Here is a 26,467-nt window from a genome sequence, read left to right on the forward strand (position 1 = left end):
GGCTTCATGCTCTGCTGGGAGAAGAGGAAAAGGGAAGCTGTAAGTAGCAATAACAGGAGGTAAACATTTTCCCGCTGAAGCGTTGAAAAGTTGTGGATAACAAACAAGAACTACGTTGGCGCCCTAGCAACAGCGCCACCATCAGTCACAGAAAATTAAATGCCCCGGGTGAGGATCGAACTCACGACCTTAAGATTATGAGACTTACGCGCTGCCTACTGCGCTACCGAGGCACGGGTGCACCACTGGTCCTGGAAACTGGGTAAATACCGTACCCAATATTAGACGTAGAGACACTGTACTTCCTGGGTAACGTGTTCTGTTGCTACACGCGCACTGCCGGCCCAGTTGATTGCGGTGTTGCTGCAGCTGTTGCAACGATAGGCAGCACTCCTTGTCGTTAAAGCTCAGTGCCTCGGAGGCACCTGGACACAGCAACTTGTGAGGCCAAGCCGACGCTAGTCTGCAGAACATCATGCGAGCGTCCTAGTGGGGACCGGCGAGTGCTGCGTTCTCGGTTCTTCTCAAGGGAATCCAGCTATAAATTCTTGCGGATCGTGCATCTCAAGCGCGCAAGCCACACGGCAGCATTATCGCGGGAAAAGCAAAATGATGCATCGGCCGGGAATCGAACCCGGGCCGCCCGCGTGGCAGGCGAGCATTCTACCACTGAACCACCGATGCTGGGGCCAGCGGCAACTTCACGCTGCTTCCCGAGCAGATGTCTCAAGGGAAAGTGGGACTGCCGTCAAGCGCCGTAGCATTCTGTGGAGAAGATGCTGCAGACGCTGAATCCTGCACTGCACTGCTTAAAAATGCCGCCAGAACGCGGTCCTCGCCGGCGCCGACTCTTGCCAAAGGATGCGAAATGTGCGCGGATACGCTGTCCGAATGCGTCTGGATGTGCTCCCCTAGCCTACCTCGAAATGCGCCTGCCAGGTACGATCACCTTCGGCCGCTGCCGACAGGCGGGAAGCCGACACAGCGCGGAGGCGGGGCGCTCGCTTGTGCGGTGGTGGTGTAATGGTCAGCATAGTTGCCTTCCAAGCAGTTGATCCGGGTTCGATTCCCGGCCACCGCAGCAGGCTTTTAATTTCGCGTATGAGTACTTTTGCCACGCGCTCTTAAATTATTGTTTTTCCGGCCTCCTACTCGCTGCATACCAGCCCTTAGTGTGTCTCGACTTGTCTCGACTTTGCTCGGCTGACGCGAGAGCTGACGCTCTCAAATCGGCCTATATCAAAACGACAAGCACGAGAAACGACTGAGAGAGGTAAAGAGAGGTGAGGCTAGGCGATGGACACACAGCACGCCCCCTTCATTTCACGGTGGCGTCTCCCTGACCGAATCGGGCTGCAGCTCCGAAAACTAAGGAGAAACAAAAATAGGAAGTAAAACTGCCAATAGTACCCTGTGTTCCCATGCGCTCACCCGCCCAAGTACTGACAGGGGCCAAAGTGGTTGCGCATCGGCAATCGGACATTTTCTTTCATTTTCTCTTTATCGGTTGAGAACCAGTGTATTCAAGATATTATGGCCATTGCCGAGTGAATGATGTAGCGCTTCCCGACGAGTCGGGTTCGGATCCTCTGTCAACTTCCACGCAGGGTGATGATCTTTTGGTCATCACACTCGCCAGCTGAAATCGGCGCTGCCTTTTCGTAGTAGTAAAAGAGTAGTGGCCCGTGGGGGGATCGAACCCACGACCTTCGCGTTATTAGCACGACGCTCTAACCAACTGAGCTAACGGGCCCCAGCAGATGCAGTTGCTCAGCCCTACGCTGGAAACTGGTGGCATGAAGCCGTACACCATTTCTATGGTCGTCGTGCGTCTGCTTCCCTAGTCTATATTCTGCTGACGGTCACGAAACAGTAGCTATATTGCGAGCAGGACGGGAAACGGCCGCTCGGACAGCTCAAACTTGTCACGACTCGTGTGGAAAAAATTCCGTTCCGGTACCGGGAATCGAACCCGGGCCTCCTGGGTGAAAGCCAGGTATCCTAGCCACTAGACCACACCGGATGCGGCCGTTTCGTTCGACCGTTCGTACGGTCGCTTGTCGCATTTCGTGTCGAGTGCCGCGTCGGCGCCCTTCTCTCTTTGCGAGCATCTTTGCACAGACTGACTGGCAAGGCGCGCACCTCAAACGCCGCAGAGCAATGCTTTTGGCTTCATGCTCTGCTGGGAGAAGAGGAAAAGGGAAGCTGTAAGTAGCAATAACAGGAGGTGTAAACATTTTCCCGCTGAAGCGTTGAAAAGTTGTGGATAACAAACAAGAACTACGTTGGCGCCCTAGCAACAGCGCCACCATCAGTCACAGAAAATTAAATGCCCCGGGTGAGGATCGAACGCACGACCTTAAGATTATGAGACTTACGCGCTGCCTACTGCGCTACCGAGGCACGGGTGCACCACTGGTCCTGGAAACTGGGTAAATACCGTACCCAATATTAGACGTAGAGACACTGTACTTCCTGGGTAACGTGTTCTGTTGCTACACGCGCACTGCCGGCCCAGTTGATTGCGGTGTTGCTGCAGCTGTTGCAACGATAGGCAGCACTCCTTGTCGTTAAAGCTCAGTGCCTCGGAGGCACCTGGACACAGCAACTTGTGAGGCCAAGCCGACGCTAGTCTGCAGAACATCATGCGAGCGTCCTAGTGGGGACCGGCGAGTGCTGCGTTCTCGGTTCTTCTCAAGGGAATCCAGCTATATATTCTTGCGGATCGTGCATCTCAAGCGCGCAAGCCACACGGCAGCATTATCGCGGGAAAAGCAAAATGATGCATCGGCCGGGAATCGAACCCGGGCCGCCCGCGTGGCAGGCGAGCATTCTACCACTGAACCACCGATGCTGGGGCCAGCGGCAACTTCACGCTGCTTCCCGAGCAGATGTCTCAAGGGAAAGTGGGACTGCCGTCAAGCGCCGTAGCATTCTGTGGAGAAGATGCTGCAGACGCTGAATCCTGCACTGCACTGCTTAAAAATGCCGCCAGAACGCGGTCCTCGCCGGCGCCGACTCTTGCCAAAGGATGCGAAATGTGCGCGGATACGCTGTCCGAATGCGTCTGGATGTGCTCCCCTAGCCTACCTCGAAATGCGCCTGCCAGGTACGATCACCTTCGGCCGCTGCCGACAGGCGGGAAGCCGACACAGCGCGGAGGCGGGGCGCTCGCTTGTGCGGTGGTGGTGTAATGGTCAGCATAGTTGCCTTCCAAGCAGTTGATCCGGGTTCGATTCCCGGCCACCGCAGCAGGCTTTTAATTTCGCGTATGAGTACTTTTGCCACGCGCTCTTAAATTATTGTTTTTCCGGCCTCCTACTCGCTGCATACCAGCCCTTAGTGTGTCTCGACTTGTCTCGACTTTGCTCGGCTGACGCGAGAGCTGACGCTCTCAAATCGGCCTATATCAAAACGACAAGCACGAGAAACGACTGAGAGAGGTAAAGAGAGGTGAGGCTAGGCGATGGACACACAGCACGCCCCCTTCATTTCACGGTGGCGTCTCCCTGACCGAATCGGGCTGCAGCTCCGAAAACTAAGGAGAAACAAAAATAGGAAGTAAAACTGCCAATAGTACCCTGTGTTCCCATGCGCTCACCCGCCCAAGTACTGACAGGGGCCAAAGTGGTTGCGCATCGGCAATCGGACATTTTCTTTCATTTTCTCTTTATCGGTTGAGAACCAGTGTATTCAAGATATTATGGCCATTGCCGAGTGAATGATGTAGCGCTTCCCGACGAGTCGGGTTCGGATCCTCTGTCAACTTCCACGCAGGGTGATGATCTTTTGGTCATCACACTCGCCAGCTGAAATCGGCGCTGCCTTTTCGTAGTAGTAAAAGAGTAGTGGCCCGTGGGGGGATCGAACCCACGACCTTCGCGTTATTAGCACGACGCTCTAACCAACTGAGCTAACGGGCCCCAGCAGATGCAGTTGCTCAGCCCTACGCTGGAAACTGGTGGCATGAAGCCGTACACCATTTCTATGGTCGTCGTGCGTCTGCTTCCCTAGTCTATATTCTGCTGACGGTCACGAAACAGTAGCTATATTGCGAGCAGGACGGGAAACGGCCGCTCGGACAGCTCAAACTTGTCACGACTCGTGTGGAAAAAATTCCGTTCCGGTACCGGGAATCGAACCCGGGCCTCCTGGGTGAAAGCCAGGTATCCTAGCCACTAGACCACACCGGATGCGGCCGTTTCGTTCGACCGTTCGTACGGTCGCTTGTCGCATTTCGTGTCGAGTGCCGCGTCGGCGCCCTTCTCTCTTTGCGAGCATCTTTGCACAGACTGACTGGCAAGGCGCGCACCTCAAACGCCGCAGAGCAATGCTTTTGGCTTCATGCTCTGCTGGGAGAAGAGGAAAAGGGAAGCTGTAAGTAGCAATAACAGGAGGTAAACATTTTCCCGCTGAAGCGTTGAAAAGTTGTGGATAACAAACAAGAACTACGTTGGCGCCCTAGCAACAGCGCCACCATCAGTCACAGAAAATTAAATGCCCCGGGTGAGGATCGAACGCACGACCTTAAGATTATGAGACTTACGCGCTGCCTACTGCGCTACCGAGGCACGGGTGCACCACTGGTCCTGGAAACTGGGTAAATACCGTACCCAATATTAGACGTAGAGACACTGTACTTCCTGGGTAACGTGTTCTGTTGCTACACGCGCACTGCCGGCCCAGTTGATTGCGGTGTTGCTGCAGCTGTTGCAACGATAGGCAGCACTCCTTGTCGTTAAAGCTCAGTGCCTCGGAGGCACCTGGACACAGCAACTTGTGAGGCCAAGCCGACGCTAGTCTGCAGAACATCATGCGAGCGTCCTAGTGGGGACCGGCGAGTGCTGCGTTCTCGGTTCTTCTCAAGGGAATCCAGCTATATATTCTTGCGGATCGTGCATCTCAAGCGCGCAAGCCACACGGCAGCATTATCGCGGGAAAAGCAAAATGATGCATCGGCCGGGAATCGAACCCGGGCCGCCCGCGTGGCAGGCGAGCATTCTACCACTGAACCACCGATGCTGGGGCCAGCGGCAACTTCACGCTGCTTCCCGAGCAGATGTCTCAAGGGAAAGTGGGACTGCCGTCAAGCGCCGTAGCATTCTGTGGAGAAGATGCTGCAGACGCTGAATCCTGCACTGCACTGCTTAAAAATGCCGCCAGAACGCGGTCCTCGCCGGCGCCGACTCTTGCCAAAGGATGCGAAATGTGCGCGGATACGCTGTCCGAATGCGTCTGGATGTGCTCCCCTAGCCTACCTCGAAATGCGCCTGCCAGGTACGATCACCTTCGGCCGCTGCCGACAGGCGGGAAGCCGACACAGCGCGGAGGCGGGGCGCTCGCTTGTGCGGTGGTGGTGTAATGGTCAGCATAGTTGCCTTCCAAGCAGTTGATCCGGGTTCGATTCCCGGCCACCGCAGCAGGCTTTTAATTTCGCGTATGAGTACTTTTGCCACGCGCTCTTAAATTATTGTTTTTCCGGCCTCCTACTCGCTGCATACCAGCCCTTAGTGTGTCTCGACTTGTCTCGACTTTGCTCGGCTGACGCGAGAGCTGACGCTCTCAAATCGGCCTATATCAAAACGACAAGCACGAGAAACGACTGAGAGAGGTAAAGAGAGGTGAGGCTAGGCGATGGACACACAGCACGCCCCCTTCATTTCACGGTGGCGTCTCCCTGACCGAATCGGGCTGCAGCTCCGAAAACTAAGGAGAAACAAAAATAGGAAGTAAAACTGCCAATAGTACCCTGTGTTCCCATGCGCTCACCCGCCCAAGTACTGACAGGGGCCAAAGTGGTTGCGCATCGGCAATCGGACATTTTCTTTCATTTTCTCTTTATCGGTTGAGAACCAGTGTATTCAAGATATTATGGCCATTGCCGAGTGAATGATGTAGCGCTTCCCGACGAGTCGGGTTCGGATCCTCTGTCAACTTCCACGCAGGGTGATGATCTTTTGGTCATCACACTCGCCAGCTGAAATCGGCGCTGCCTTTTCGTAGTAGTAAAAGAGTAGTGGCCCGTGGGGGGATCGAACCCACGACCTTCGCGTTATTAGCACGACGCTCTAACCAACTGAGCTAACGGGCCCCAGCAGATGCAGTTGCTCAGCCCTACGCTGGAAACTGGTGGCATGAAGCCGTACACCATTTCTATGGTCGTCGTGCGTCTGCTTCCCTAGTCTATATTCTGCTGACGGTCACGAAACAGTAGCTATATTGCGAGCAGGACGGGAAACGGCCGCTCGGACAGCTCAAACTTGTCACGACTCGTGTGGAAAAAATTCCGTTCCGGTACCGGGAATCGAACCCGGGCCTCCTGGGTGAAAGCCAGGTATCCTAGCCACTAGACCACACCGGATGCGGCCGTTTCGTTCGACCGTTCGTACGGTCGCTTGTCGCATTTCGTGTCGAGTGCCGCGTCGGCGCCCTTCTCTCTTTGCGAGCATCTTTGCACAGACTGACTGGCAAGGCGCGCACCTCAAACGCCGCAGAGCAATGCTTTTGGCTTCATGCTCTGCTGGGAGAAGAGGAAAAGGGAAGCTGTAAGTAGCAATAACAGGAGGTAAACATTTTCCCGCTGAAGCGTTGAAAAGTTGTGGATAACAAACAAGAACTACGTTGGCGCCCTAGCAACAGCGCCACCATCAGTCACAGAAAATTAAATGCCCCGGGTGAGGATCGAACGCACGACCTTAAGATTATGAGACTTACGCGCTGCCTACTGCGCTACCGAGGCACGGGTGCACCACTGGTCCTGGAAACTGGGTAAATACCGTACCCAATATTAGACGTAGAGACACTGTACTTCCTGGGTAACGTGTTCTGTTGCTACACGCGCACTGCCGGCCCAGTTGATTGCGGTGTTGCTGCAGCTGTTGCAACGATAGGCAGCACTCCTTGTCGTTAAAGCTCAGTGCCTCGGAGGCACCTGGACACAGCAACTTGTGAGGCCAAGCCGACGCTAGTCTGCAGAACATCATGCGAGCGTCCTAGTGGGGACCGGCGAGTGCTGCGTTCTCGGTTCTTCTCAAGGGAATCCAGCTATATATTCTTGCGGATCGTGCATCTCAAGCGCGCAAGCCACACGGCAGCATTATCGCGGGAAAAGCAAAATGATGCATCGGCCGGGAATCGAACCCGGGCCGCCCGCGTGGCAGGCGAGCATTCTACCACTGAACCACCGATGCTGGGGCCAGCGGCAACTTCACGCTGCTTCCCGAGCAGATGTCTCAAGGGAAAGTGGGACTGCCGTCAAGCGCCGTAGCATTCTGTGGAGAAGATGCTGCAGACGCTGAATCCTGCACTGCACTGCTTAAAAATGCCGCCAGAACGCGGTCCTCGCCGGCGCCGACTCTTGCCAAAGGATGCGAAATGTGCGCGGATACGCTGTCCGAATGCGTCTGGATGTGCTCCCCTAGCCTACCTCGAAATGCGCCTGCCAGGTACGATCACCTTCGGCCGCTGCCGACAGGCGGGAAGCCGACACAGCGCGGAGGCGGGGCGCTCGCTTGTGCGGTGGTGGTGTAATGGTCAGCATAGTTGCCTTCCAAGCAGTTGATCCGGGTTCGATTCCCGGCCACCGCAGCAGGCTTTTAATTTCGCGTATGAGTACTTTTGCCACGCGCTCTTAAATTATTGTTTTTCCGGCCTCCTACTCGCTGCATACCAGCCCTTAGTGTGTCTCGACTTGTCTCGACTTTGCTCGGCTGACGCGAGAGCTGACGCTCTCAAATCGGCCTATATCAAAACGACAAGCACGAGAAACGACTGAGAGAGGTAAAGAGAGGTGAGGCTAGGCGATGGACACACAGCACGCCCCCTTCATTTCACGGTGGCGTCTCCCTGACCGAATCGGGCTGCAGCTCCGAAAACTAAGGAGAAACAAAAATAGGAAGTAAAACTGCCAATAGTACCCTGTGTTCCCATGCGCTCACCCGCCCAAGTACTGACAGGGGCCAAAGTGGTTGCGCATCGGCAATCGGACATTTTCTTTCATTTTCTCTTTATCGGTTGAGAACCAGTGTATTCAAGATATTATGGCCATTGCCGAGTGAATGATGTAGCGCTTCCCGACGAGTCGGGTTCGGATCCTCTGTCAACTTCCACGCAGGGTGATGATCTTTTGGTCATCACACTCGCCAGCTGAAATCGGCGCTGCCTTTTCGTAGTAGTAAAAGAGTAGTGGCCCGTGGGGGGATCGAACCCACGACCTTCGCGTTATTAGCACGACGCTCTAACCAACTGAGCTAACGGGCCCCAGCAGATGCAGTTGCTCAGCCCTACGCTGGAAACTGGTGGCATGAAGCCGTACACCATTTCTATGGTCGTCGTGCGTCTGCTTCCCTAGTCTATATTCTGCTGACGGTCACGAAACAGTAGCTATATTGCGAGCAGGACGGGAAACGGCCGCTCGGACAGCTCAAACTTGTCACGACTCGTGTGGAAAAAATTCCGTTCCGGTACCGGGAATCGAACCCGGGCCTCCTGGGTGAAAGCCAGGTATCCTAGCCACTAGACCACACCGGATGCGGCCGTTTCGTTCGACCGTTCGTACGGTCGCTTGTCGCATTTCGTGTCGAGTGCCGCGTCGGCGCCCTTCTCTCTTTGCGAGCATCTTTGCACAGACTGACTGGCAAGGCGCGCACCTCAAACGCCGCAGAGCAATGCTTTTGGCTTCATGCTCTGCTGGGAGAAGAGGAAAAGGGAAGCTGTAAGTAGCAATAACAGGAGGTAAACATTTTCCCGCTGAAGCGTTGAAAAGTTGTGGATAACAAACAAGAACTACGTTGGCGCCCTAGCAACAGCGCCACCATCAGTCACAGAAAATTAAATGCCCCGGGTGAGGATCGAACTCACGACCTTAAGATTATGAGACTTACGCGCTGCCTACTGCGCTACCGAGGCACGGGTGCACCACTGGTCCTGGAAACTGGGTAAATACCGTACCCAATATTAGACGTAGAGACACTGTACTTCCTGGGTAACGTGTTCTGTTGCTACACGCGCACTGCCGGCCCAGTTGATTGCGGTGTTGCTGCAGCTGTTGCAACGATAGGCAGCACTCCTTGTCGTTAAAGCTCAGTGCCTCGGAGGCACCTGGACACAGCAACTTGTGAGGCCAAGCCGACGCTAGTCTGCAGAACATCATGCGAGCGTCCTAGTGGGGACCGGCGAGTGCTGCGTTCTCGGTTCTTCTCAAGGGAATCCAGCTATATATTCTTGCGGATCGTGCATCTCAAGCGCGCAAGCCACACGGCAGCATTATCGCGGGAAAAGCAAAATGATGCATCGGCCGGGAATCGAACCCGGGCCGCCCGCGTGGCAGGCGAGCATTCTACCACTGAACCACCGATGCTGGGGCCAGCGGCAACTTCACGCTGCTTCCCGAGCAGATGTCTCAAGGGAAAGTGGGACTGCCGTCAAGCGCCGTAGCATTCTGTGGAGAAGATGCTGCAGACGCTGAATCCTGCACTGCACTGCTTAAAAATGCCGCCAGAACGCGGTCCTCGCCGGCGCCGACTCTTGCCAAAGGATGCGAAATGTGCGCGGATACGCTGTCCGAATGCGTCTGGATGTGCTCCCCTAGCCTACCTCGAAATGCGCCTGCCAGGTACGATCACCTTCGGCCGCTGCCGACAGGCGGGAAGCCGACACAGCGCGGAGGCGGGGCGCTCGCTTGTGCGGTGGTGGTGTAATGGTCAGCATAGTTGCCTTCCAAGCAGTTGATCCGGGTTCGATTCCCGGCCACCGCAGCAGGCTTTTAATTTCGCGTATGAGTACTTTTGCCACGCGCTCTTAAATTATTGTTTTTCCGGCCTCCTACTCGCTGCATACCAGCCCTTAGTGTGTCTCGACTTGTCTCGACTTTGCTCGGCTGACGCGAGAGCTGACGCTCTCAAATCGGCCTATATCAAAACGACAAGCACGAGAAACGACTGAGAGAGGTAAAGAGAGGTGAGGCTAGGCGATGGACACACAGCACGCCCCCTTCATTTCACGGTGGCGTCTCCCTGACCGAATCGGGCTGCAGCTCCGAAAACTAAGGAGAAACAAAAATAGGAAGTAAAACTGCCAATAGTACCCTGTGTTCCCATGCGCTCACCCGCCCAAGTACTGACAGGGGCCAAAGTGGTTGCGCATCGGCAATCGGACATTTTCTTTCATTTTCTCTTTATCGGTTGAGAACCAGTGTATTCAAGATATTATGGCCATTGCCGAGTGAATGATGTAGCGCTTCCCGACGAGTCGGGTTCGGATCCTCTGTCAACTTCCACGCAGGGTGATGATCTTTTGGTCATCACACTCGCCAGCTGAAATCGGCGCTGCCTTTTCGTAGTAGTAAAAGAGCAGTGGCCCGTGGGGGGATCGAACCCACGACCTTCGCGTTATTAGCACGACGCTCTAACCAACTGAGCTAACGGGCCCCAGCAGATGCAGTTGCTCAGCCCTACGCTGGAAACTGGTGGCATGAAGCCGTACACCATTTCTATGGTCGTCGTGCGTCTGCTTCCCTAGTCTATATTCTGCTGACGGTCACGAAACAGTAGCTATATTGCGAGCAGGACGGGAAACGGCCGCTCGGACAGCTCAAACTTGTCACGACTCGTGTGGAAAAAATTCCGTTCCGGTACCGGGAATCGAACCCGGGCCTCCTGGGTGAAAGCCAGGTATCCTAGCCACTAGACCACACCGGATGCGGCCGTTTCGTTCGACCGTTCGTACGGTCGCTTGTCGCATTTCGTGTCGAGTGCCGCGTCGGCGCCCTTCTCTCTTTGCGAGCATCTTTGCACAGACTGACTGGCAAGGCGCGCACCTCAAACGCCGCAGAGCAATGCTTTTGGCTTCATGCTCTGCTGGGAGAAGAGGAAAAGGGAAGCTGTAAGTAGCAATAACAGGAGGTAAACATTTTCCCGCTGAAGCGTTGAAAAGTTGTGGATAACAAACAAGAACTACGTTGGCGCCCTAGCAACAGCGCCACCATCAGTCACAGAAAATTAAATGCCCCGGGTGAGGATCGAACTCACGACCTTAAGATTATGAGACTTACGCGCTGCCTACTGCGCTACCGAGGCACGGGTGCACCACTGGTCCTGGAAACTGGGTAAATACCGTACCCAATATTAGACGTAGAGACACTGTACTTCCTGGGTAACGTGTTCTGTTGCTACACGCGCACTGCCGGCCCAGTTGATTGCGGTGTTGCTGCAGCTGTTGCAACGATAGGCAGCACTCCTTGTCGTTAAAGCTCAGTGCCTCGGAGGCACCTGGACACAGCAACTTGTGAGGCCAAGCCGACGCTAGTCTGCAGAACATCATGCGAGCGTCCTAGTGGGGACCGGCGAGTGCTGCGTTCTCGGTTCTTCTCAAGGGAATCCAGCTATATATTCTTGCGGATCGTGCATCTCAAGCGCGCAAGCCACACGGCAGCATTATCGCGGGAAAAGCAAAATGATGCATCGGCCGGGAATCGAACCCGGGCCGCCCGCGTGGCAGGCGAGCATTCTACCACTGAACCACCGATGCTGGGGCCAGCGGCAACTTCACGCTGCTTCCCGAGCAGATGTCTCAAGGGAAAGTGGGACTGCCGTCAAGCGCCGTAGCATTCTGTGGAGAAGATGCTGCAGACGCTGAATCCTGCACTGCACTGCTTAAAAATGCCGCCAGAACGCGGTCCTCGCCGGCGCCGACTCTTGCCAAAGGATGCGAAATGTGCGCGGATACGCTGTCCGAATGCGTCTGGATGTGCTCCCCTAGCCTACCTCGAAATGCGCCTGCCAGGTACGATCACCTTCGGCCGCTGCCGACAGGCGGGAAGCCGACACAGCGCGGAGGCGGGGCGCTCGCTTGTGCGGTGGTGGTGTAATGGTCAGCATAGTTGCCTTCCAAGCAGTTGATCCGGGTTCGATTCCCGGCCACCGCAGCAGGCTTTTAATTTCGCGTATGAGTACTTTTGCCACGCGCTCTTAAATTATTGTTTTTCCGGCCTCCTACTCGCTGCATACCAGCCCTTAGTGTGTCTCGACTTGTCTCGACTTTGCTCGGCTGACGCGAGAGCTGACGCTCTCAAATCGGCCTATATCAAAACGACAAGCACGAGAAACGACTGAGAGAGGTAAAGAGAGGTGAGGCTAGGCGATGGACACACAGCACGCCCCCTTCATTTCACGGTGGCGTCTCCCTGACCGAATCGGGCTGCAGCTCCGAAAACTAAGGAGAAACAAAAATAGGAAGTAAAACTGCCAATAGTACCCTGTGTTCCCATGCGCTCACCCGCCCAAGTACTGACAGGGGCCAAAGTGGTTGCGCATCGGCAATCGGACATTTTCTTTCATTTTCTCTTTATCGGTTGAGAACCAGTGTATTCAAGATATTATGGCCATTGCCGAGTGAATGATGTAGCGCTTCCCGACGAGTCGGGTTCGGATCCTCTGTCAACTTCCACGCAGGGTGATGATCTTTTGGTCATCACACTCGCCAGCTGAAATCGGCGCTGCCTTTTCGTAGTAGTAAAAGAGTAGTGGCCCGTGGGGGGATCGAACCCACGACCTTCGCGTTATTAGCACGACGCTCTAACCAACTGAGCTAACGGGCCCCAGCAGATGCAGTTGCTCAGCCCTACGCTGGAAACTGGTGGCATGAAGCCGTACACCATTTCTATGGTCGTCGTGCGTCTGCTTCCCTAGTCTATATTCTGCTGACGGTCACGAAACAGTAGCTATATTGCGAGCAGGACGGGAAACGGCCGCTCGGACAGCTCAAACTTGTCACGACTCGTGTGGAAAAAATTCCGTTCCGGTACCGGGAATCGAACCCGGGCCTCCTGGGTGAAAGCCAGGTATCCTAGCCACTAGACCACACCGGATGCGGCCGTTTCGTTCGACCGTTCGTACGGTCGCTTGTCGCATTTCGTGTCGAGTGCCGCGTCGGCGCCCTTCTCTCTTTGCGAGCATCTTTGCACAGACTGACTGGCAAGGCGCGCACCTCAAACGCCGCAGAGCAATGCTTTTGGCTTCATGCTCTGCTGGGAGAAGAGGAAAAGGGAAGCTGTAAGTAGCAATAACAGGAGGTAAACATTTTCCCGCTGAAGCGTTGAAAAGTTGTGGATAACAAACAAGAACTACGTTGGCGCCCTAGCAACAGCGCCACCATCAGTCACAGAAAATTAAATGCCCCGGGTGAGGATCGAACTCACGACCTTAAGATTATGAGACTTACGCGCTGCCTACTGCGCTACCGAGGCACGGGTGCACCACTGGTCCTGGAAACTGGGTAAATACCGTACCCAATATTAGACGTAGAGACACTGTACTTCCTGGGTAACGTGTTCTGTTGCTACACGCGCACTGCCGGCCCAGTTGATTGCGGTGTTGCTGCAGCTGTTGCAACGATAGGCAGCACTCCTTGTCGTTAAAGCTCAGTGCCTCGGAGGCACCTGGACACAGCAACTTGTGAGGCCAAGCCGACGCTAGTCTGCAGAACATCATGCGAGCGTCCTAGTGGGGACCGGCGAGTGCTGCGTTCTCGGTTCTTCTCAAGGGAATCCAGCTATATATTCTTGCGGATCGTGCATCTCAAGCGCGCAAGCCACACGGCAGCATTATCGCGGGAAAAGCAAAATGATGCATCGGCCGGGAATCGAACCCGGGCCGCCCGCGTGGCAGGCGAGCATTCTACCACTGAACCACCGATGCTGGGTCCAGCGGCAACTTCACGCTGCTTCCCGAGCAGATGTCTCAAGGGAAAGTGGGACTGCCGTCAAGCGCCGTAGCATTCTGTGGAGAAGATGCTGCAGACGCTGAATCCTGCACTGCACTGCTTAAAAATGCCGCCAGAACGCGGTCCTCGCCGGCGCCGACTCTTGCCAAAGGATGCGAAATGTGCGCGGATACGCTGTCCGAATGCGTCTGGATGTGCTCCCCTAGCCTACCTCGAAATGCGCCTGCCAGGTACGATCACCTTCGGCCGCTGCCGACAGGCGGGAAGCCGACACAGCGCGGAGGCGGGGCGCTCGCTTGTGCGGTGGTGGTGTAATGGTCAGCATAGTTGCCTTCCAAGCAGTTGATCCGGGTTCGATTCCCGGCCACCGCAGCAGGCTTTTAATTTCGCGTATGAGTACTTTTGCCACGCGCTCTTAAATTATTGTTTTTCCGGCCTCCTACTCGCTGCATACCAGCCCTTAGTGTGTCTCGACTTGTCTCGACTTTGCTCGGCTGACGCGAGAGCTGACGCTCTCAAATCGGCCTATATCAAAACGACAAGCACGAGAAACGACTGAGAGAGGTAAAGAGAGGTGAGGCTAGGCGATGGACACACAGCACGCCCCCTTCATTTCACGGTGGCGTCTCCCTGACCGAATCGGGCTGCAGCTCCGAAAACTAAGGAGAAACAAAAATAGGAAGTAAAACTGCCAATAGTACCCTGTGTTCCCATGCGCTCACCCGCCCAAGTACTGACAGGGGCCAAAGTGGTTGCGCATCGGCAATCGGACATTTTCTTTCATTTTCTCTTTATCGGTTGAGAACCAGTGTATTCAAGATATTATGGCCATTGCCGAGTGAATGATGTAGCGCTTCCCGACGAGTCGGGTTCGGATCCTCTGTCAACTTCCACGCAGGGTGATGATCTTTTGGTCATCACACTCGCCAGCTGAAATCGGCGCTGCCTTTTCGTAGTAGTAAAAGAGTAGTGGCCCGTGGGGGGATCGAACCCACGACCTTCGCGTTATTAGCACGACGCTCTAACCAACTGAGCTAACGGGCCCCAGCAGATGCAGTTGCTCAGCCCTACGCTGGAAACTGGTGGTATGAAGCCGTACACCATTTCTATGGTCGTCGTGCGTCTGCTTCCCTAGTCTATATTCTGCTGACGGTCACGAAACAGTAGCTATATTGCGAGCAGGACGGGAAACGGCCGCTCGGACAGCTCAAACTTGTCACGACTCGTGTGGAAAAAATTCCGTTCCGGTACCGGGAATCGAACCCGGGCCTCCTGGGTGAAAGCCAGGTATCCTAGCCACTAGACCACACCGGATGCGGCCGTTTCGTTCGACCGTTCGTACGGTCGCTTGTCGCATTTCGTGTCGAGTGCCGCGTCGGCGCCCTTCTCTCTTTGCGAGCATCTTTGCACAGACTGACTGGCAAGGCGCGCACCTCAAACGCCGCAGAGCAATGCTTTTGGCTTCATGCTCTGCTGGGAGAAGAGGAAAAGGGAAGCTGTAAGTAGCAATAACAGGAGGTAAACATTTTCCCGCTGAAGCGTTGAAAAGTTGTGGATAACAAACAAGAACTACGTTGGCGCCCTAGCAACAGCGCCACCATCAGTCACAGAAAATTAAATGCCCCGGGTGAGGATCGAACTCACGACCTTAAGATTATGAGACTTACGCGCTGCCTACTGCGCTACCGAGGCACGGGTGCACCACTGGTCCTGGAAACTGGGTAAATACCGTACCCAATATTAGACGTAGAGACACTGTACTTCCTGGGTAACGTGTTCTGTTGCTACACGCGCACTGCCGGCCCAGTTGATTGCGGTGTTGCTGCAGCTGTTGCAACGATAGGCAGCACTCCTTGTCGTTAAAGCTCAGTGCCTCGGAGGCACCTGGACACAGCAACTTGTGAGGCCAAGCCGACGCTAGTCTGCAGAACATCATGCGAGCGTCCTAGTGGGGACCGGCGAGTGCTGCGTTCTCGGTTCTTCTCAAGGGAATCCAGCTATATATTCTTGCGGATCGTGCATCTCAAGCGCGCAAGCCACACGGCAGCATTATCGCGGGAAAAGCAAAATGATGCATCGGCCGGGAATCGAACCCGGGCCGCCTGCGTGGCAGGCGAGCATTCTACCACTGAACCACCGATGCTGGGTCCAGCGGCAACTTCACGCTGCTTCCCGAGCAGATGTCTCAAGGGAAAGTGGGACTGCCGTCAAGCGCCGTAGCATTCTGTGGAGAAGATGCTGCAGACGCTGAATCCTGCACTGCACTGCTTAAAAATGCCGCCAGAACGCGGTCCTCGCCGGCGCCGACTCTTGCCAAAGGATGCGAAATGTGCGCGGATACGCTGTCCGAATGCGTCTGGATGTGCTCCCCTAGCCTACCTCGAAATGCGCCTGCCAGGTACGATCACCTTCGGCCGCTGCCGACAGGCGGGAAGCCGACACAGCGCGGAGGCGGGGCGCTCGCTTGTGCGGTGGTGGTGTAATGGTCAGCATAGTTGCCTTCCAAGCAGTTGATCCGGGTTCGATTCCCGGCCACCGCAGCAGGCTTTTAATTTCGCGTATGAGTACTTTTGCCACGCGCTCTTAAATTATTGTTTTTCCGGCCTCCTACTCGCTGCATACCAGCCCTTAGTGTGTCTCGACTTGTCTCGACTTTGCTCGGCTGACGCGAGAGCTGACGCTCTCAAATCGGCCTATATCAAAACGACAAGCACGAGAAACGACTGAGAGAGGTAAAGAGAGGTGAGGCTAGGCGATGGACACACAGCACGCCCCCTTCATTTCACGGTGGCGTCTCCCTGACCGAATCGGGCTGCAGCTCCGAAAACTAAGGAGAAACAAAAATAGGAAGTAAAACTGCCAATAGTACCCTGTGTTCCCATGCGCTCACCCGCCCAAGTACTGACAGGGGCCAAAGTGGTTGCGCATCGGCAATCGGACATTTTCTTTCATTTTCTCTTTATCGGTTGAGAACCAGTGTATTCAAGATATTATGGCCATTGCCGAGTGAATGATGTAGCGCTTCCCGACGAGTCGGGTTCGGATCCTCTGTCAACTTCCACGCAGGGTGATGATCTTTTGGTCATCACACTCGCCAGCTGAAATCGGCGCTGCCTTTTCGTAGTAGTAAAAGAGTAGTGGCCCGTGGGGGGATCGAACCCACGACCTTCGCGTTATTAGCACGACGCTCTAACCAACTGAGCTAACGGGCCCCAGCAGATGCAGTTGCTCAGCCCTACGCTGGAAACTGGTGGCATGAAGCCGTACACCATTTCTATGGTCGTCGTGCGTCTGCTTCCCTAGTCTATATTCTGCTGACGGTCACGAAACAGTAGCTATATTGCGAGCAGGACGGGAAACGGCCGCTCGGACAGCTCAAACTTGTCACGACTCGTGTGGAAAAAATTCCGTTCCGGTACCGGGAATCGAACCCGGGCCTCCTGGGTGAAAGCCAGGTATCCTAGCCACTAGACCACACCGGATGCGGCCGTTTCGTTCGACCGTTCGTACGGTCGCTTGTCGCATTTCGTGTCGAGTGCCGCGTCGGCGCCCTTCTCTCTTTGCGAGCATCTTTGCACAGACTGACTGGCAAGGCGCGCACCTCAAACGCCGCAGAGCAATGCTTTTGGCTTCATGCTCTGCTGGGAGAAGAGGAAAAGGGAAGCTGTAAGTAGCAATAACAGGAGGTAAACATTTTCCCGCTGAAGCGTTGAAAAGTTGTGGATAACAAACAAGAACTACGTTGGCGCCCTAGCAACAGCGCCACCATCAGTCACAGAAAATTAAATGCCCCGGGTGAGGATCGAACTCACGACCTTAAGATTATGAGACTTACGCGCTGCCTACTGCGCTACCGAGGCACGGGTGCACCACTGGTCCTGGAAACTGGGTAAATACCGTACCCAATATTAGACGTAGAGACACTGTACTTCCTGGGTAACGTGTTCTGTTGCTACACGCGCACTGCCGGCCCAGTTGATTGCGGTGTTGCTGCAGCTGTTGCAACGATAGGCAGCACTCCTTGTCGTTAAAGCTCAGTGCCTCGGAGGCACCTGGACACAGCAACTTGTGAGGCCAAGCCGACGCTAGTCTGCAGAACATCATGCGAGCGTCCTAGTGGGGACCGGCGAGTGCTGCGTTCTCGGTTCTTCTCAAGGGAATCCAGCTATATATTCTTGCGGATCGTGCATCTCAAGCGCGCAAGCCACACGGCAGCATTATCGCGGGAAAAGCAAAATGATGCATCGGCCGGGAATCGAACCCGGGCCGCCCGCGTGGCAGGCGAGCATTCTACCACTGAACCACCGATGCTGGGTCCAGCGGCAACTTCACGCTGCTTCCCGAGCAGATGTCTCAAGGGAAAGTGGGACTGCCGTCAAGCGCCGTAGCATTCTGTGGAGAAGATGCTGCAGACGCTGAATCCTGCACTGCACTGCTTAAAAATGCCGCCAGAACGCGGTCCTCGCCGGCGCCGACTCTTGCCAAAGGATGCGAAATGTGCGCGGATACGCTGTCCGAATGCGTCTGGATGTGCTCCCCTAGCCTACCTCGAAATGCGCCTGCCAGGTACGATCACCTTCGGCCGCTGCCGACAGGCGGGAAGCCGACACAGCGCGGAGGCGGGGCGCTCGCTTGTGCGGTGGTGGTGTAATGGTCAGCATAGTTGCCTTCCAAGCAGTTGATCCGGGTTCGATTCCCGGCCACCGCAGCAGGCTTTTAATTTCGCGTATGAGTACTTTTGCCACGCGCTCTTAAATTATTGTTTTTCCGGCCTCCTACTCGCTGCATACCAGCCCTTAGTGTGTCTCGACTTGTCTCGACTTTGCTCGGCTGACGCGAGAGCTGACGCTCTCAAATCGGCCTATATCAAAACGACAAGCACGAGAAACGACTGAGAGAGGTAAAGAGAGGTGAGGCTAGGCGATGGACACACAGCACGCCCCCTTCATTTCACGGTGGCGTCTCCCTGACCGAATCGGGCTGCAGCTCCGAAAACTAAGGAGAAACAAAAATAGGAAGTAAAACTGCCAATAGTACCCTGTGTTCCCATGCGCTCACCCGCCCAAGTACTGACAGGGGCCAAAGTGGTTGCGCATCGGCAATCGGACATTTTCTTTCATTTTCTCTTTATCGGTTGAGAACCAGTGTATTCAAGATATTATGGCCATTGCCGAGTGAATGATGTAGCGCTTCCCGACGAGTCGGGTTCGGATCCTCTGTCAACTTCCACGCAGGGTGATGATCTTTTGGTCATCACACTCGCCAGCTGAAATCGGCGCTGCCTTTTCGTAGTAGTAAAAGAGTAGTGGCCCGTGGGGGGATCGAACCCACGACCTTCGCGTTATTAGCACGACGCTCTAACCAACTGAGCTAACGGGCCCCAGCAGATGCAGTTGCTCAGCCCTACGCTGGAAACTGGTGGTATGAAGCCGTACACCATTTCTATGGTCGTCGTGCGTCTGCTTCCCTAGTCTATATTCTGCTGACGGTCACGAAACAGTAGCTATATTGCGAGCAGGACGGGAAACGGCCGCTCGGACAGCTCAAACTTGTCACGACTCGTGTGGAAAAAATTCCGTTCCGGTACCGGGAATCGAACCCGGGCCTCCTGGGTGAAAGCCAGGTATCCTAGCCACTAGACCACACCGGATGCGGCCGTTTCGTTCGACCGTTCGTACGGTCGCTTGTCGCATTTCGTGTCGAGTGCCGCGTCGGCGCCCTTCTCTCTTTGCGAGCATCTTTGCACAGACTGACTGGCAAGGCGCGCACCTCAAACGCCGCAGAGCAATGCTTTTGGCTTCATGCTCTGCTGGGAGAAGAGGAAAAGGGAAGCTGTAAGTAGCAATAACAGGAGGTAAACATTTTCCCGCTGAAGCGTTGAAAAGTTGTGGATAACAAACAAGAACTACGTTGGCGCCCTAGCAACAGCGCCACCATCAGTCACAGAAAATTAAATGCCCCGGGTGAGGATCGAACTCACGACCTTAAGATTATGAGACTTACGCGCTGCCTACTGCGCTACCGAGGCACGGGTGCACCACTGGTCCTGGAAACTGGGTAAATACCGTACCCAATATTAGACGTAGAGACACTGTACTTCCTGGGTAACGTGTTCTGTTGCTACACGCGCACTGCCGGCCCAGTTGATTGCGGTGTTGCTGCAGCTGTTGCAACGATAGGCAGCACTCCTTGTCGTTAAAGCTCAGTGCCTCGGAGGCACCTGGACACAGCAACTTGTGAGGCCAAGCCGACGCTAGTCTGCAGAACATCATGCGAGCGTCCTAGTGGGGACCGGCGAGTGCTGCGTTCTCGGTTCTTCTCAAGGGAATCCAGCTATATATTCTTGCGGATCGTGCATCTCAAGCGCGCAAGCCACACGGCAGCATTATCGCGGGAAAAGCAAAATGATGCATCGGCCGGGAATCGAACCCGGGCCGCCTGCGTGGCAGGCGAGCATTCTACCACTGAACCACCGATGCTGGGTCCAGCGGCAACTTCACGCTGCTTCCCGAGCAGATGTCTCAAGGGAAAGTGGGACTGCCGTCAAGCGCCGTAGCATTCTGTGGAGAAGATGCTGCAGACGCTGAATCCTGCACTGCACTGCTTAAAAATGCCGCCAGAACGCGGTCCTCGCCGGCGCCGACTCTTGCCAAAGGATGCGAAATGTGCGCGGATACGCTGTCCGAATGCGTCTGGATGTGCTCCCCTAGCCTACCTCGAAATGCGCCTGCCAGGTACGATCACCTTCGGCCGCTGCCGACAGGCGGGAAGCCGACACAGCGCGGAGGCGGGGCGCTCGCTTGTGCGGTGGTGGTGTAATGGTCAGCATAGTTGCCTTCCAAGCAGTTGATCCGGGTTCGATTCCCGGCCACCGCAGCAGGCTTTTAATTTCGCGTATGAGTACTTTTGCCACGCGCTCTTAAATTATTGTTTTTCCGGCCTCCTACTCGCTGCATACCAGCCCTTAGTGTGTCTCGACTTGTCTCGACTTTGCTCGGCTGACGCGAGAGCTGACGCTCTCAAATCGGCCTATATCAAAACGACAAGCACGAGAAACGACTGAGAGAGGTAAAGAGAGGTGAGGCTAGGCGATGGACACACAGCACGCCCCCTTCATTTCACGGTGGCGTCTCCCTGACCGAATCGGGCTGCAGCTCCGAAAACTAAGGAGAAACAAAAATAGGAAGTAAAACTGCCAATAGTACCCTGTGTTCCCATGCGCTCACCCGCCCAAGTACTGACAGGGGCCAAAGTGGTTGCGCATCGGCAATCGGACATTTTCTTTCATTTTCTCTTTATCGGTTGAGAACCAGTGTATTCAAGATATTATGGCCATTGCCGAGTGAATGATGTAGCGCTTCCCGACGAGTCGGGTTCGGATCCTCTGTCAACTTCCACGCAGGGTGATGATCTTTTGGTCATCACACTCGCCAGCTGAAATCGGCGCTGCCTTTTCGTAGTAGTAAAAGAGTAGTGGCCCGTGGGGGGATCGAACCCACGACCTTCGCGTTATTAGCACGACGCTCTAACCAACTGAGCTAACGGGCCCCAGCAGATGCAGTTGCTCAGCCCTACGCTGGAAACTGGTGGCATGAAGCCGTACACCATTTCTATGGTCGTCGTGCGTCTGCTTCCCTAGTCTATATTCTGCTGACGGTCACGAAACAGTAGCTATATTGCGAGCAGGACGGGAAACGGCCGCTCGGACAGCTCAAACTTGTCACGACTCGTGTGGAAAAAATTCCGTTCCGGTACCGGGAATCGAACCCGGGCCTCCTGGGTGAAAGCCAGGTATCCTAGCCACTAGACCACACCGGATGCGGCCGTTTCGTTCGACCGTTCGTACGGTCGCTTGTCGCATTTCGTGTCGAGTGCCGCGTCGGCGCCCTTCTCTCTTTGCGAGCATCTTTGCACAGACTGACTGGCAAGGCGCGCACCTCAAACGCCGCAGAGCAATGCTTTTGGCTTCATGCTCTGCTGGGAGAAGAGGAAAAGGGAAGCTGTAAGTAGCAATAACAGGAGGTAAACATTTTCCCGCTGAAGCGTTGAAAAGTTGTGGATAACAAACAAGAACTACGTTGGCGCCCTAGCAACAGCGCCACCATCAGTCACAGAAAATTAAATGCCCCGGGTGAGGATCGAACTCACGACCTTAAGATTATGAGACTTACGCGCTGCCTACTGCGCTACCGAGGCACGGGTGCACCACTGGTCCTGGAAACTGGGTAAATACCGTACCCAATATTAGACGTAGAGACACTGTACTTCCTGGGTAACGTGTTCTGTTGCTACACGCGCACTGCCGGCCCAGTTGATTGCGGTGTTGCTGCAGCTGTTGCAACGATAGGCAGCACTCCTTGTCGTTAAAGCTCAGTGCCTCGGAGGCACCTGGACACAGCAACTTGTGAGGCCAAGCCGACGCTAGTCTGCAGAACATCATGCGAGCGTCCTAGTGGGGACCGGCGAGTGCTGCGTTCTCGGTTCTTCTCAAGGGAATCCAGCTATATATTCTTGCGGATCGTGCATCTCAAGCGCGCAAGCCACACGGCAGCATTATCGCGGGAAAAGCAAAATGATGCATCGGCCGGGAATCGAACCCGGGCCGCCTGCGTGGCAGGCGAGCATTCTACCACTGAACCACCGATGCTGGGTCCAGCGGCAACTTCACGCTGCTTCCCGAGCAGATGTCTCAAGGGAAAGTGGGACTGCCGTCAAGCGCCGTAGCATTCTGTGGAGAAGATGCTGCAGACGCTGAATCCTGCACTGCACTGCTTAAAAATGCCGCCAGAACGCGGTCCTCGCCGGCGCCGACTCTTGCCAAAGGATGCGAAATGTGCGCGGATACGCTGTCCGAATGCGTCTGGATGTGCTCCCCTAGCCTACCTCGAAATGCGCCTGCCAGGTACGATCACCTTCGGCCGCTGCCGACAGGCGGGAAGCCGACACAGCGCGGAGGCGGGGCGCTCGCTTGTGCGGTGGTGGTGTAATGGTCAGCATAGTTGCCTTCCAAGCAGTTGATCCGGGTTCGATTCCCGGCCACCGCAGCAGGCTTTTAATTTCGCGTATGAGTACTTTTGCCACGCGCTCTTAAATTATTGTTTTTCCGGCCTCCTACTCGCTGCATACCAGCCCTTAGTGTGTCTCGACTTGTCTCGACTTTGCTCGGCTGACGCGAGAGCTGACGCTCTCAAATCGGCCTATATCAAAACGACAAGCACGAGAAACGACTGAGAGAGGTAAAGAGAGGTGAGGCTAGGCGATGGACACACAGCACGCCCCCTTCATTTCACGGTGGCGTCTCCCTGACCGAATCGGGCTGCAGCTCCGAAAACTAAGGAGAAACAAAAATAGGAAGTAAAACTGCCAATAGTACCCTGTGTTCCCATGCGCTCACCCGCCCAAGTACTGACAGGGGCCAAAGTGGTTGCGCATCGGCAATCGGACATTTTCTTTCATTTTCTCTTTATCGGTTGAGAACCAGTGTATTCAAGATATTATGGCCATTGCCGAGTGAATGATGTAGCGCTTCCCGACGAGTCGGGTTCGGATCCTCTGTCAACTTCCACGCAGGGTGATGATCTTTTGGTCATCACACTCGCCAGCTGAAATCGGCGCTGCCTTTTCGTAGTAGTAAAAGAGTAGTGGCCCGTGGGGGGATCGAACCCACGACCTTCGCGTTATTAGCACGACGCTCTAACCAACTGAGCTAACGGGCCCCAGCAGATGCAGTTGCTCAGCCCTACGCTGGAAACTGGTGGCATGAAGCCGTACACCATTTCTATGGTCGTCGTGCGTCTGCTTCCCTAGTCTATATTCTGCTGACGGTCACGAAACAGTAGCTATATTGCGAGCAGGACGGGAAACGGCCGCTCGGACAGCTCAAACTTGTCACGACTCGTGTGGAAAAAATTCCGTTCCGGTACCGGGAATCGAACCCGGGCCTCCTGGGTGAAAGCCAGGTATCCTAGCCACTAGACCACACCGGATGCGGCCGTTTCGTTCGACCGTTCGTACGGTCGCTTGTCGCATTTCGTGTCGAGTGCCGCGTCGGCGCCCTTCTCTCTTTGCGAGCATCTTTGCACAGACTGACTGGCAAGGCGCGCACCTCAAACGCCGCAGAGCAATGCTTTTGGCTTCATGCTCTGCTGGGAGAAGAGGAAAAGGGAAGCTGTAAGTAGCAATAACAGGAGGTAAACATTTTCCCGCTGAAGCGTTGAAAAGTTGTGGATAACAAACAAGAACTACGTTGGCGCCCTAGCAACAGCGCCACCATCAGTCACAGAAAATTAAATGCCCCGGGTGAGGATCGAACTCACGACCTTAAGATTATGAGACTTACGCGCTGCCTACTGCGCTACCGAGGCACGGGTGCACCACTGGTCCTGGAAACTGGGTAAATACCGTACCCAATATTAGACGTAGAGACACTGTACTTCCTGGGTAACGTGTTCTGTTGCTACACGCGCACTGCCGGCCCAGTTGATTGCGGTGTTGCTGCAGCTGTTGCAACGATAGGCAGCACTCCTTGTCGTTAAAGCTCAGTGCCTCGGAGGCACCTGGACACAGCAACTTGTGAGGCCAAGCCGACGCTAGTCTGCAGAACATCATGCGAGCGTCCTAGTGGGGACCGGCGAGTGCTGCGTTCTCGGTTCTTCTCAAGGGAATCCAGCTATATATTCTTGCGGATCGTGCATCTCAAGCGCGCAAGCCACACGGCAGCATTATCGCGGGAAAAGCAAAATGATGCATCGGCCGGGAATCGAACCCGGGCCGCCCGCGTGGCAGGCGAGCATTCTACCACTGAACCACCGATGCTGGGTCCAGCGGCAACTTCACGCTGCTTCCCGAGCAGATGTCTCAAGGGAAAGTGGGACTGCCGTCAAGCGCCGTAGCATTCTGTGGAGAAGATGCTGCAGACGCTGAATCCTGCACTGCACTGCTTAAAAATGCCGCCAGAACGCGGTCCTCGCCGGCGCCGACTCTTGCCAAAGGATGCGAAATGTGCGCGGATACGCTGTCCGAATGCGTCTGGATGTGCTCCCCTAGCCTACCTCGAAATGCGCCTGCCAGGTACGATCACCTTCGGCCGCTGCCGACAGGCGGGAAGCCGACACAGCGCGGAGGCGGGGCGCTCGCTTGTGCGGTGGTGGTGTAATGGTCAGCATAGTTGCCTTCCAAGCAGTTGATCCGGGTTCGATTCCCGGCCACCGCAGCAGGCTTTTAATTTCGCGTATGAGTACTTTTGCCACGCGCTCTTAAATTATTGTTTTTCCGGCCTCCTACTCGCTGCATACCAGCCCTTAGTGTGTCTCGACTTGTCTCGACTTTGCTCGGCTGACGCGAGAGCTGACGCTCTCAAATCGGCCTATATCAAAACGACAAGCACGAGAAACGACTGAGAGAGGTAAAGAGAGGTGAGGCTAGGCGATGGACACACAGCACGCCCCCTTCATTTCACGGTGGCGTCTCCCTGACCGAATCGGGCTGCAGCTCCGAAAACTAAGGAGAAACAAAAATAGGAAGTAAAACTGCCAATAGTACCCTGTGTTCCCATGCGCTCACCCGCCCAAGTACTGACAGGGGCCAAAGTGGTTGCGCATCGGCAATCGGACATTTTCTTTCATTTTCTCTTTATCGGTTGAGAACCAGTGTATTCAAGATATTATGGCCATTGCCGAGTGAATGATGTAGCGCTTCCCGACGAGTCGGGTTCGGATCCTCTGTCAACTTCCACGCAGGGTGATGATCTTTTGGTCATCACACTCGCCAGCTGAAATCGGCGCTGCCTTTTCGTAGTAGTAAAAGAGTAGTGGCCCGTGGGGGGATCGAACCCACGACCTTCGCGTTATTAGCACGACGCTCTAACCAACTGAGCTAACGGGCCCCAGCAGATGCAGTTGCTCAGCCCTACGCTGGAAACTGGTGGCATGAAGCCGTACACCATTTCTATGGTCGTCGTGCGTCTGCTTCCCTAGTCTATATTCTGCTGACGGTCACGAAACAGTAGCTATATTGCGAGCAGGACGGGAAACGGCCGCTCGGACAGCTCAAACTTGTCACGACTCGTGTGGAAAAAATTCCGTTCCGGTACCGGGAATCGAACCCGGGCCTCCTGGGTGAAAGCCAGGTATCCTAGCCACTAGACCACACCGGATGCGGCCGTTTCGTTCGGCCGTTCGTACGGTCGCTTGTCGCATTTCGTGTCGAGTGCCGCGTCGGCGCCCTTCTCTCTTTGCGAGCATCTTTGCACAGACTGACTGGCAAGGCGCGCACCTCAAACGCCGCAGAGCAATGCTTTTGGCTTCATGCTCTGCTGGGAGAAGAGGAAAAGGGAAGCTGTAAGTAGCAATAACAGGAGGTAAACATTTTCCCGCTGAAGCGTTGAAAAGTTGTGGATAACAAACAAGAACTACGTTGGCGCCCTAGCAACAGCGCCACCATCAGTCACAGAAAATTAAATGCCCCGGGTGAGGATCGAACTCACGACCTTAAGATTATGAGACTTACGCGCTGCCTACTGCGCTACCGAGGCACGGGTGCACCACTGGTCCTGGAAACTGGGTAAATACCGTACCCAATATTAGACGTAGAGACACTGTACTTCCTGGGTAACGTGTTCTGTTGCTACACGCGCACTGCCGGCCCAGTTGATTGCGGTGTTGCTGCAGCTGTTGCAACGATAGGCAGCACTCCTTGTCGTTAAAGCTCAGTGCCTCGGAGGCACCTGGACACAGCAACTTGTGAGGCC

General features: G+C 55.0%; 61 non-coding genes across 61 annotated transcripts; 12 read left to right on the forward strand and 49 right to left on the reverse strand.

Annotated features, from left to right (window-relative positions):
* Positions 1–160: 160 nt before the first annotated feature.
* Positions 161–233, reverse strand: Trnam-cau. The gene has a single exon. It is a non-coding gene; the product is annotated as a tRNA-Met (tRNA).
* Positions 234–613: 380 nt separating this feature from the next.
* On the reverse strand, positions 614–684 carry Trnag-gcc. The gene has a single exon. It is a non-coding gene; the product is annotated as a tRNA-Gly (tRNA).
* Positions 685–1,009: 325 nt separating this feature from the next.
* Positions 1,010–1,081, forward strand: Trnag-ucc. Its single transcript has one exon. It is a non-coding gene; the product is annotated as a tRNA-Gly (tRNA).
* Positions 1,082–1,679: 598 nt separating this feature from the next.
* On the reverse strand, positions 1,680–1,753 carry Trnai-aau. The gene has a single exon. It is a non-coding gene; the product is annotated as a tRNA-Ile (tRNA).
* A 198-nt stretch (positions 1,754–1,951) lies between these two features.
* Trnae-uuc lies at positions 1,952–2,023 on the reverse strand. The gene has a single exon. It is a non-coding gene; the product is annotated as a tRNA-Glu (tRNA).
* Positions 2,024–2,330: 307 nt separating this feature from the next.
* On the reverse strand, positions 2,331–2,403 carry Trnam-cau. The gene has a single exon. It is a non-coding gene; the product is annotated as a tRNA-Met (tRNA).
* Positions 2,404–2,783: 380 nt separating this feature from the next.
* Positions 2,784–2,854, reverse strand: Trnag-gcc. The gene has a single exon. It is a non-coding gene; the product is annotated as a tRNA-Gly (tRNA).
* A 325-nt stretch (positions 2,855–3,179) lies between these two features.
* Trnag-ucc lies at positions 3,180–3,251 on the forward strand. The gene has a single exon. It is a non-coding gene; the product is annotated as a tRNA-Gly (tRNA).
* A 598-nt stretch (positions 3,252–3,849) lies between these two features.
* Positions 3,850–3,923, reverse strand: Trnai-aau. The gene has a single exon. It is a non-coding gene; the product is annotated as a tRNA-Ile (tRNA).
* A 198-nt stretch (positions 3,924–4,121) lies between these two features.
* Trnae-uuc lies at positions 4,122–4,193 on the reverse strand. Its single transcript has one exon. It is a non-coding gene; the product is annotated as a tRNA-Glu (tRNA).
* A 305-nt stretch (positions 4,194–4,498) lies between these two features.
* Positions 4,499–4,571, reverse strand: Trnam-cau. Its single transcript has one exon. It is a non-coding gene; the product is annotated as a tRNA-Met (tRNA).
* Positions 4,572–4,951: 380 nt separating this feature from the next.
* Trnag-gcc lies at positions 4,952–5,022 on the reverse strand. Its single transcript has one exon. It is a non-coding gene; the product is annotated as a tRNA-Gly (tRNA).
* A 325-nt stretch (positions 5,023–5,347) lies between these two features.
* Trnag-ucc lies at positions 5,348–5,419 on the forward strand. Its single transcript has one exon. It is a non-coding gene; the product is annotated as a tRNA-Gly (tRNA).
* Positions 5,420–6,017: 598 nt separating this feature from the next.
* Positions 6,018–6,091, reverse strand: Trnai-aau. The gene has a single exon. It is a non-coding gene; the product is annotated as a tRNA-Ile (tRNA).
* A 198-nt stretch (positions 6,092–6,289) lies between these two features.
* Trnae-uuc lies at positions 6,290–6,361 on the reverse strand. The gene has a single exon. It is a non-coding gene; the product is annotated as a tRNA-Glu (tRNA).
* A 305-nt stretch (positions 6,362–6,666) lies between these two features.
* Trnam-cau lies at positions 6,667–6,739 on the reverse strand. The gene has a single exon. It is a non-coding gene; the product is annotated as a tRNA-Met (tRNA).
* Positions 6,740–7,119: 380 nt separating this feature from the next.
* Trnag-gcc lies at positions 7,120–7,190 on the reverse strand. Its single transcript has one exon. It is a non-coding gene; the product is annotated as a tRNA-Gly (tRNA).
* Positions 7,191–7,515: 325 nt separating this feature from the next.
* On the forward strand, positions 7,516–7,587 carry Trnag-ucc. The gene has a single exon. It is a non-coding gene; the product is annotated as a tRNA-Gly (tRNA).
* Positions 7,588–8,185: 598 nt separating this feature from the next.
* Trnai-aau lies at positions 8,186–8,259 on the reverse strand. Its single transcript has one exon. It is a non-coding gene; the product is annotated as a tRNA-Ile (tRNA).
* Positions 8,260–8,457: 198 nt separating this feature from the next.
* Positions 8,458–8,529, reverse strand: Trnae-uuc. Its single transcript has one exon. It is a non-coding gene; the product is annotated as a tRNA-Glu (tRNA).
* Positions 8,530–8,834: 305 nt separating this feature from the next.
* On the reverse strand, positions 8,835–8,907 carry Trnam-cau. The gene has a single exon. It is a non-coding gene; the product is annotated as a tRNA-Met (tRNA).
* A 380-nt stretch (positions 8,908–9,287) lies between these two features.
* On the reverse strand, positions 9,288–9,358 carry Trnag-gcc. Its single transcript has one exon. It is a non-coding gene; the product is annotated as a tRNA-Gly (tRNA).
* Positions 9,359–9,683: 325 nt separating this feature from the next.
* On the forward strand, positions 9,684–9,755 carry Trnag-ucc. Its single transcript has one exon. It is a non-coding gene; the product is annotated as a tRNA-Gly (tRNA).
* A 598-nt stretch (positions 9,756–10,353) lies between these two features.
* Positions 10,354–10,427, reverse strand: Trnai-aau. The gene has a single exon. It is a non-coding gene; the product is annotated as a tRNA-Ile (tRNA).
* A 198-nt stretch (positions 10,428–10,625) lies between these two features.
* Positions 10,626–10,697, reverse strand: Trnae-uuc. Its single transcript has one exon. It is a non-coding gene; the product is annotated as a tRNA-Glu (tRNA).
* A 305-nt stretch (positions 10,698–11,002) lies between these two features.
* Trnam-cau lies at positions 11,003–11,075 on the reverse strand. The gene has a single exon. It is a non-coding gene; the product is annotated as a tRNA-Met (tRNA).
* Positions 11,076–11,455: 380 nt separating this feature from the next.
* Trnag-gcc lies at positions 11,456–11,526 on the reverse strand. The gene has a single exon. It is a non-coding gene; the product is annotated as a tRNA-Gly (tRNA).
* A 325-nt stretch (positions 11,527–11,851) lies between these two features.
* Trnag-ucc lies at positions 11,852–11,923 on the forward strand. The gene has a single exon. It is a non-coding gene; the product is annotated as a tRNA-Gly (tRNA).
* Positions 11,924–12,521: 598 nt separating this feature from the next.
* Trnai-aau lies at positions 12,522–12,595 on the reverse strand. The gene has a single exon. It is a non-coding gene; the product is annotated as a tRNA-Ile (tRNA).
* A 198-nt stretch (positions 12,596–12,793) lies between these two features.
* On the reverse strand, positions 12,794–12,865 carry Trnae-uuc. Its single transcript has one exon. It is a non-coding gene; the product is annotated as a tRNA-Glu (tRNA).
* A 305-nt stretch (positions 12,866–13,170) lies between these two features.
* Trnam-cau lies at positions 13,171–13,243 on the reverse strand. The gene has a single exon. It is a non-coding gene; the product is annotated as a tRNA-Met (tRNA).
* A 380-nt stretch (positions 13,244–13,623) lies between these two features.
* Positions 13,624–13,694, reverse strand: Trnag-gcc. The gene has a single exon. It is a non-coding gene; the product is annotated as a tRNA-Gly (tRNA).
* A 325-nt stretch (positions 13,695–14,019) lies between these two features.
* Positions 14,020–14,091, forward strand: Trnag-ucc. The gene has a single exon. It is a non-coding gene; the product is annotated as a tRNA-Gly (tRNA).
* Positions 14,092–14,689: 598 nt separating this feature from the next.
* On the reverse strand, positions 14,690–14,763 carry Trnai-aau. Its single transcript has one exon. It is a non-coding gene; the product is annotated as a tRNA-Ile (tRNA).
* Positions 14,764–14,961: 198 nt separating this feature from the next.
* On the reverse strand, positions 14,962–15,033 carry Trnae-uuc. The gene has a single exon. It is a non-coding gene; the product is annotated as a tRNA-Glu (tRNA).
* A 305-nt stretch (positions 15,034–15,338) lies between these two features.
* On the reverse strand, positions 15,339–15,411 carry Trnam-cau. The gene has a single exon. It is a non-coding gene; the product is annotated as a tRNA-Met (tRNA).
* A 380-nt stretch (positions 15,412–15,791) lies between these two features.
* Positions 15,792–15,862, reverse strand: Trnag-gcc. Its single transcript has one exon. It is a non-coding gene; the product is annotated as a tRNA-Gly (tRNA).
* Positions 15,863–16,187: 325 nt separating this feature from the next.
* On the forward strand, positions 16,188–16,259 carry Trnag-ucc. The gene has a single exon. It is a non-coding gene; the product is annotated as a tRNA-Gly (tRNA).
* A 598-nt stretch (positions 16,260–16,857) lies between these two features.
* Positions 16,858–16,931, reverse strand: Trnai-aau. Its single transcript has one exon. It is a non-coding gene; the product is annotated as a tRNA-Ile (tRNA).
* Positions 16,932–17,129: 198 nt separating this feature from the next.
* Trnae-uuc lies at positions 17,130–17,201 on the reverse strand. Its single transcript has one exon. It is a non-coding gene; the product is annotated as a tRNA-Glu (tRNA).
* Positions 17,202–17,506: 305 nt separating this feature from the next.
* Trnam-cau lies at positions 17,507–17,579 on the reverse strand. The gene has a single exon. It is a non-coding gene; the product is annotated as a tRNA-Met (tRNA).
* Positions 17,580–17,959: 380 nt separating this feature from the next.
* On the reverse strand, positions 17,960–18,030 carry Trnag-gcc. Its single transcript has one exon. It is a non-coding gene; the product is annotated as a tRNA-Gly (tRNA).
* Positions 18,031–18,355: 325 nt separating this feature from the next.
* Positions 18,356–18,427, forward strand: Trnag-ucc. Its single transcript has one exon. It is a non-coding gene; the product is annotated as a tRNA-Gly (tRNA).
* A 598-nt stretch (positions 18,428–19,025) lies between these two features.
* Positions 19,026–19,099, reverse strand: Trnai-aau. Its single transcript has one exon. It is a non-coding gene; the product is annotated as a tRNA-Ile (tRNA).
* Positions 19,100–19,297: 198 nt separating this feature from the next.
* On the reverse strand, positions 19,298–19,369 carry Trnae-uuc. Its single transcript has one exon. It is a non-coding gene; the product is annotated as a tRNA-Glu (tRNA).
* A 305-nt stretch (positions 19,370–19,674) lies between these two features.
* Positions 19,675–19,747, reverse strand: Trnam-cau. The gene has a single exon. It is a non-coding gene; the product is annotated as a tRNA-Met (tRNA).
* A 380-nt stretch (positions 19,748–20,127) lies between these two features.
* Positions 20,128–20,198, reverse strand: Trnag-gcc. The gene has a single exon. It is a non-coding gene; the product is annotated as a tRNA-Gly (tRNA).
* A 325-nt stretch (positions 20,199–20,523) lies between these two features.
* Positions 20,524–20,595, forward strand: Trnag-ucc. The gene has a single exon. It is a non-coding gene; the product is annotated as a tRNA-Gly (tRNA).
* A 598-nt stretch (positions 20,596–21,193) lies between these two features.
* Trnai-aau lies at positions 21,194–21,267 on the reverse strand. The gene has a single exon. It is a non-coding gene; the product is annotated as a tRNA-Ile (tRNA).
* A 198-nt stretch (positions 21,268–21,465) lies between these two features.
* On the reverse strand, positions 21,466–21,537 carry Trnae-uuc. Its single transcript has one exon. It is a non-coding gene; the product is annotated as a tRNA-Glu (tRNA).
* Positions 21,538–21,842: 305 nt separating this feature from the next.
* Positions 21,843–21,915, reverse strand: Trnam-cau. Its single transcript has one exon. It is a non-coding gene; the product is annotated as a tRNA-Met (tRNA).
* Positions 21,916–22,295: 380 nt separating this feature from the next.
* Positions 22,296–22,366, reverse strand: Trnag-gcc. Its single transcript has one exon. It is a non-coding gene; the product is annotated as a tRNA-Gly (tRNA).
* Positions 22,367–22,691: 325 nt separating this feature from the next.
* Positions 22,692–22,763, forward strand: Trnag-ucc. Its single transcript has one exon. It is a non-coding gene; the product is annotated as a tRNA-Gly (tRNA).
* Positions 22,764–23,361: 598 nt separating this feature from the next.
* Trnai-aau lies at positions 23,362–23,435 on the reverse strand. The gene has a single exon. It is a non-coding gene; the product is annotated as a tRNA-Ile (tRNA).
* A 198-nt stretch (positions 23,436–23,633) lies between these two features.
* Trnae-uuc lies at positions 23,634–23,705 on the reverse strand. Its single transcript has one exon. It is a non-coding gene; the product is annotated as a tRNA-Glu (tRNA).
* Positions 23,706–24,010: 305 nt separating this feature from the next.
* Positions 24,011–24,083, reverse strand: Trnam-cau. Its single transcript has one exon. It is a non-coding gene; the product is annotated as a tRNA-Met (tRNA).
* Positions 24,084–24,463: 380 nt separating this feature from the next.
* Trnag-gcc lies at positions 24,464–24,534 on the reverse strand. The gene has a single exon. It is a non-coding gene; the product is annotated as a tRNA-Gly (tRNA).
* Positions 24,535–24,859: 325 nt separating this feature from the next.
* Trnag-ucc lies at positions 24,860–24,931 on the forward strand. The gene has a single exon. It is a non-coding gene; the product is annotated as a tRNA-Gly (tRNA).
* Positions 24,932–25,529: 598 nt separating this feature from the next.
* On the reverse strand, positions 25,530–25,603 carry Trnai-aau. Its single transcript has one exon. It is a non-coding gene; the product is annotated as a tRNA-Ile (tRNA).
* Positions 25,604–25,801: 198 nt separating this feature from the next.
* Positions 25,802–25,873, reverse strand: Trnae-uuc. Its single transcript has one exon. It is a non-coding gene; the product is annotated as a tRNA-Glu (tRNA).
* Positions 25,874–26,178: 305 nt separating this feature from the next.
* Trnam-cau lies at positions 26,179–26,251 on the reverse strand. Its single transcript has one exon. It is a non-coding gene; the product is annotated as a tRNA-Met (tRNA).
* Positions 26,252–26,467: the final 216 nt, after the last annotated feature.

The sequence above is a fragment of the Schistocerca piceifrons genome, unplaced genomic scaffold, assembly GCF_021461385.2.
Source record: "Schistocerca piceifrons isolate TAMUIC-IGC-003096 unplaced genomic scaffold, iqSchPice1.1 HiC_scaffold_345, whole genome shotgun sequence".
Classification (NCBI taxonomy): domain Eukaryota; kingdom Metazoa; phylum Arthropoda; class Insecta; order Orthoptera; family Acrididae; genus Schistocerca; species Schistocerca piceifrons.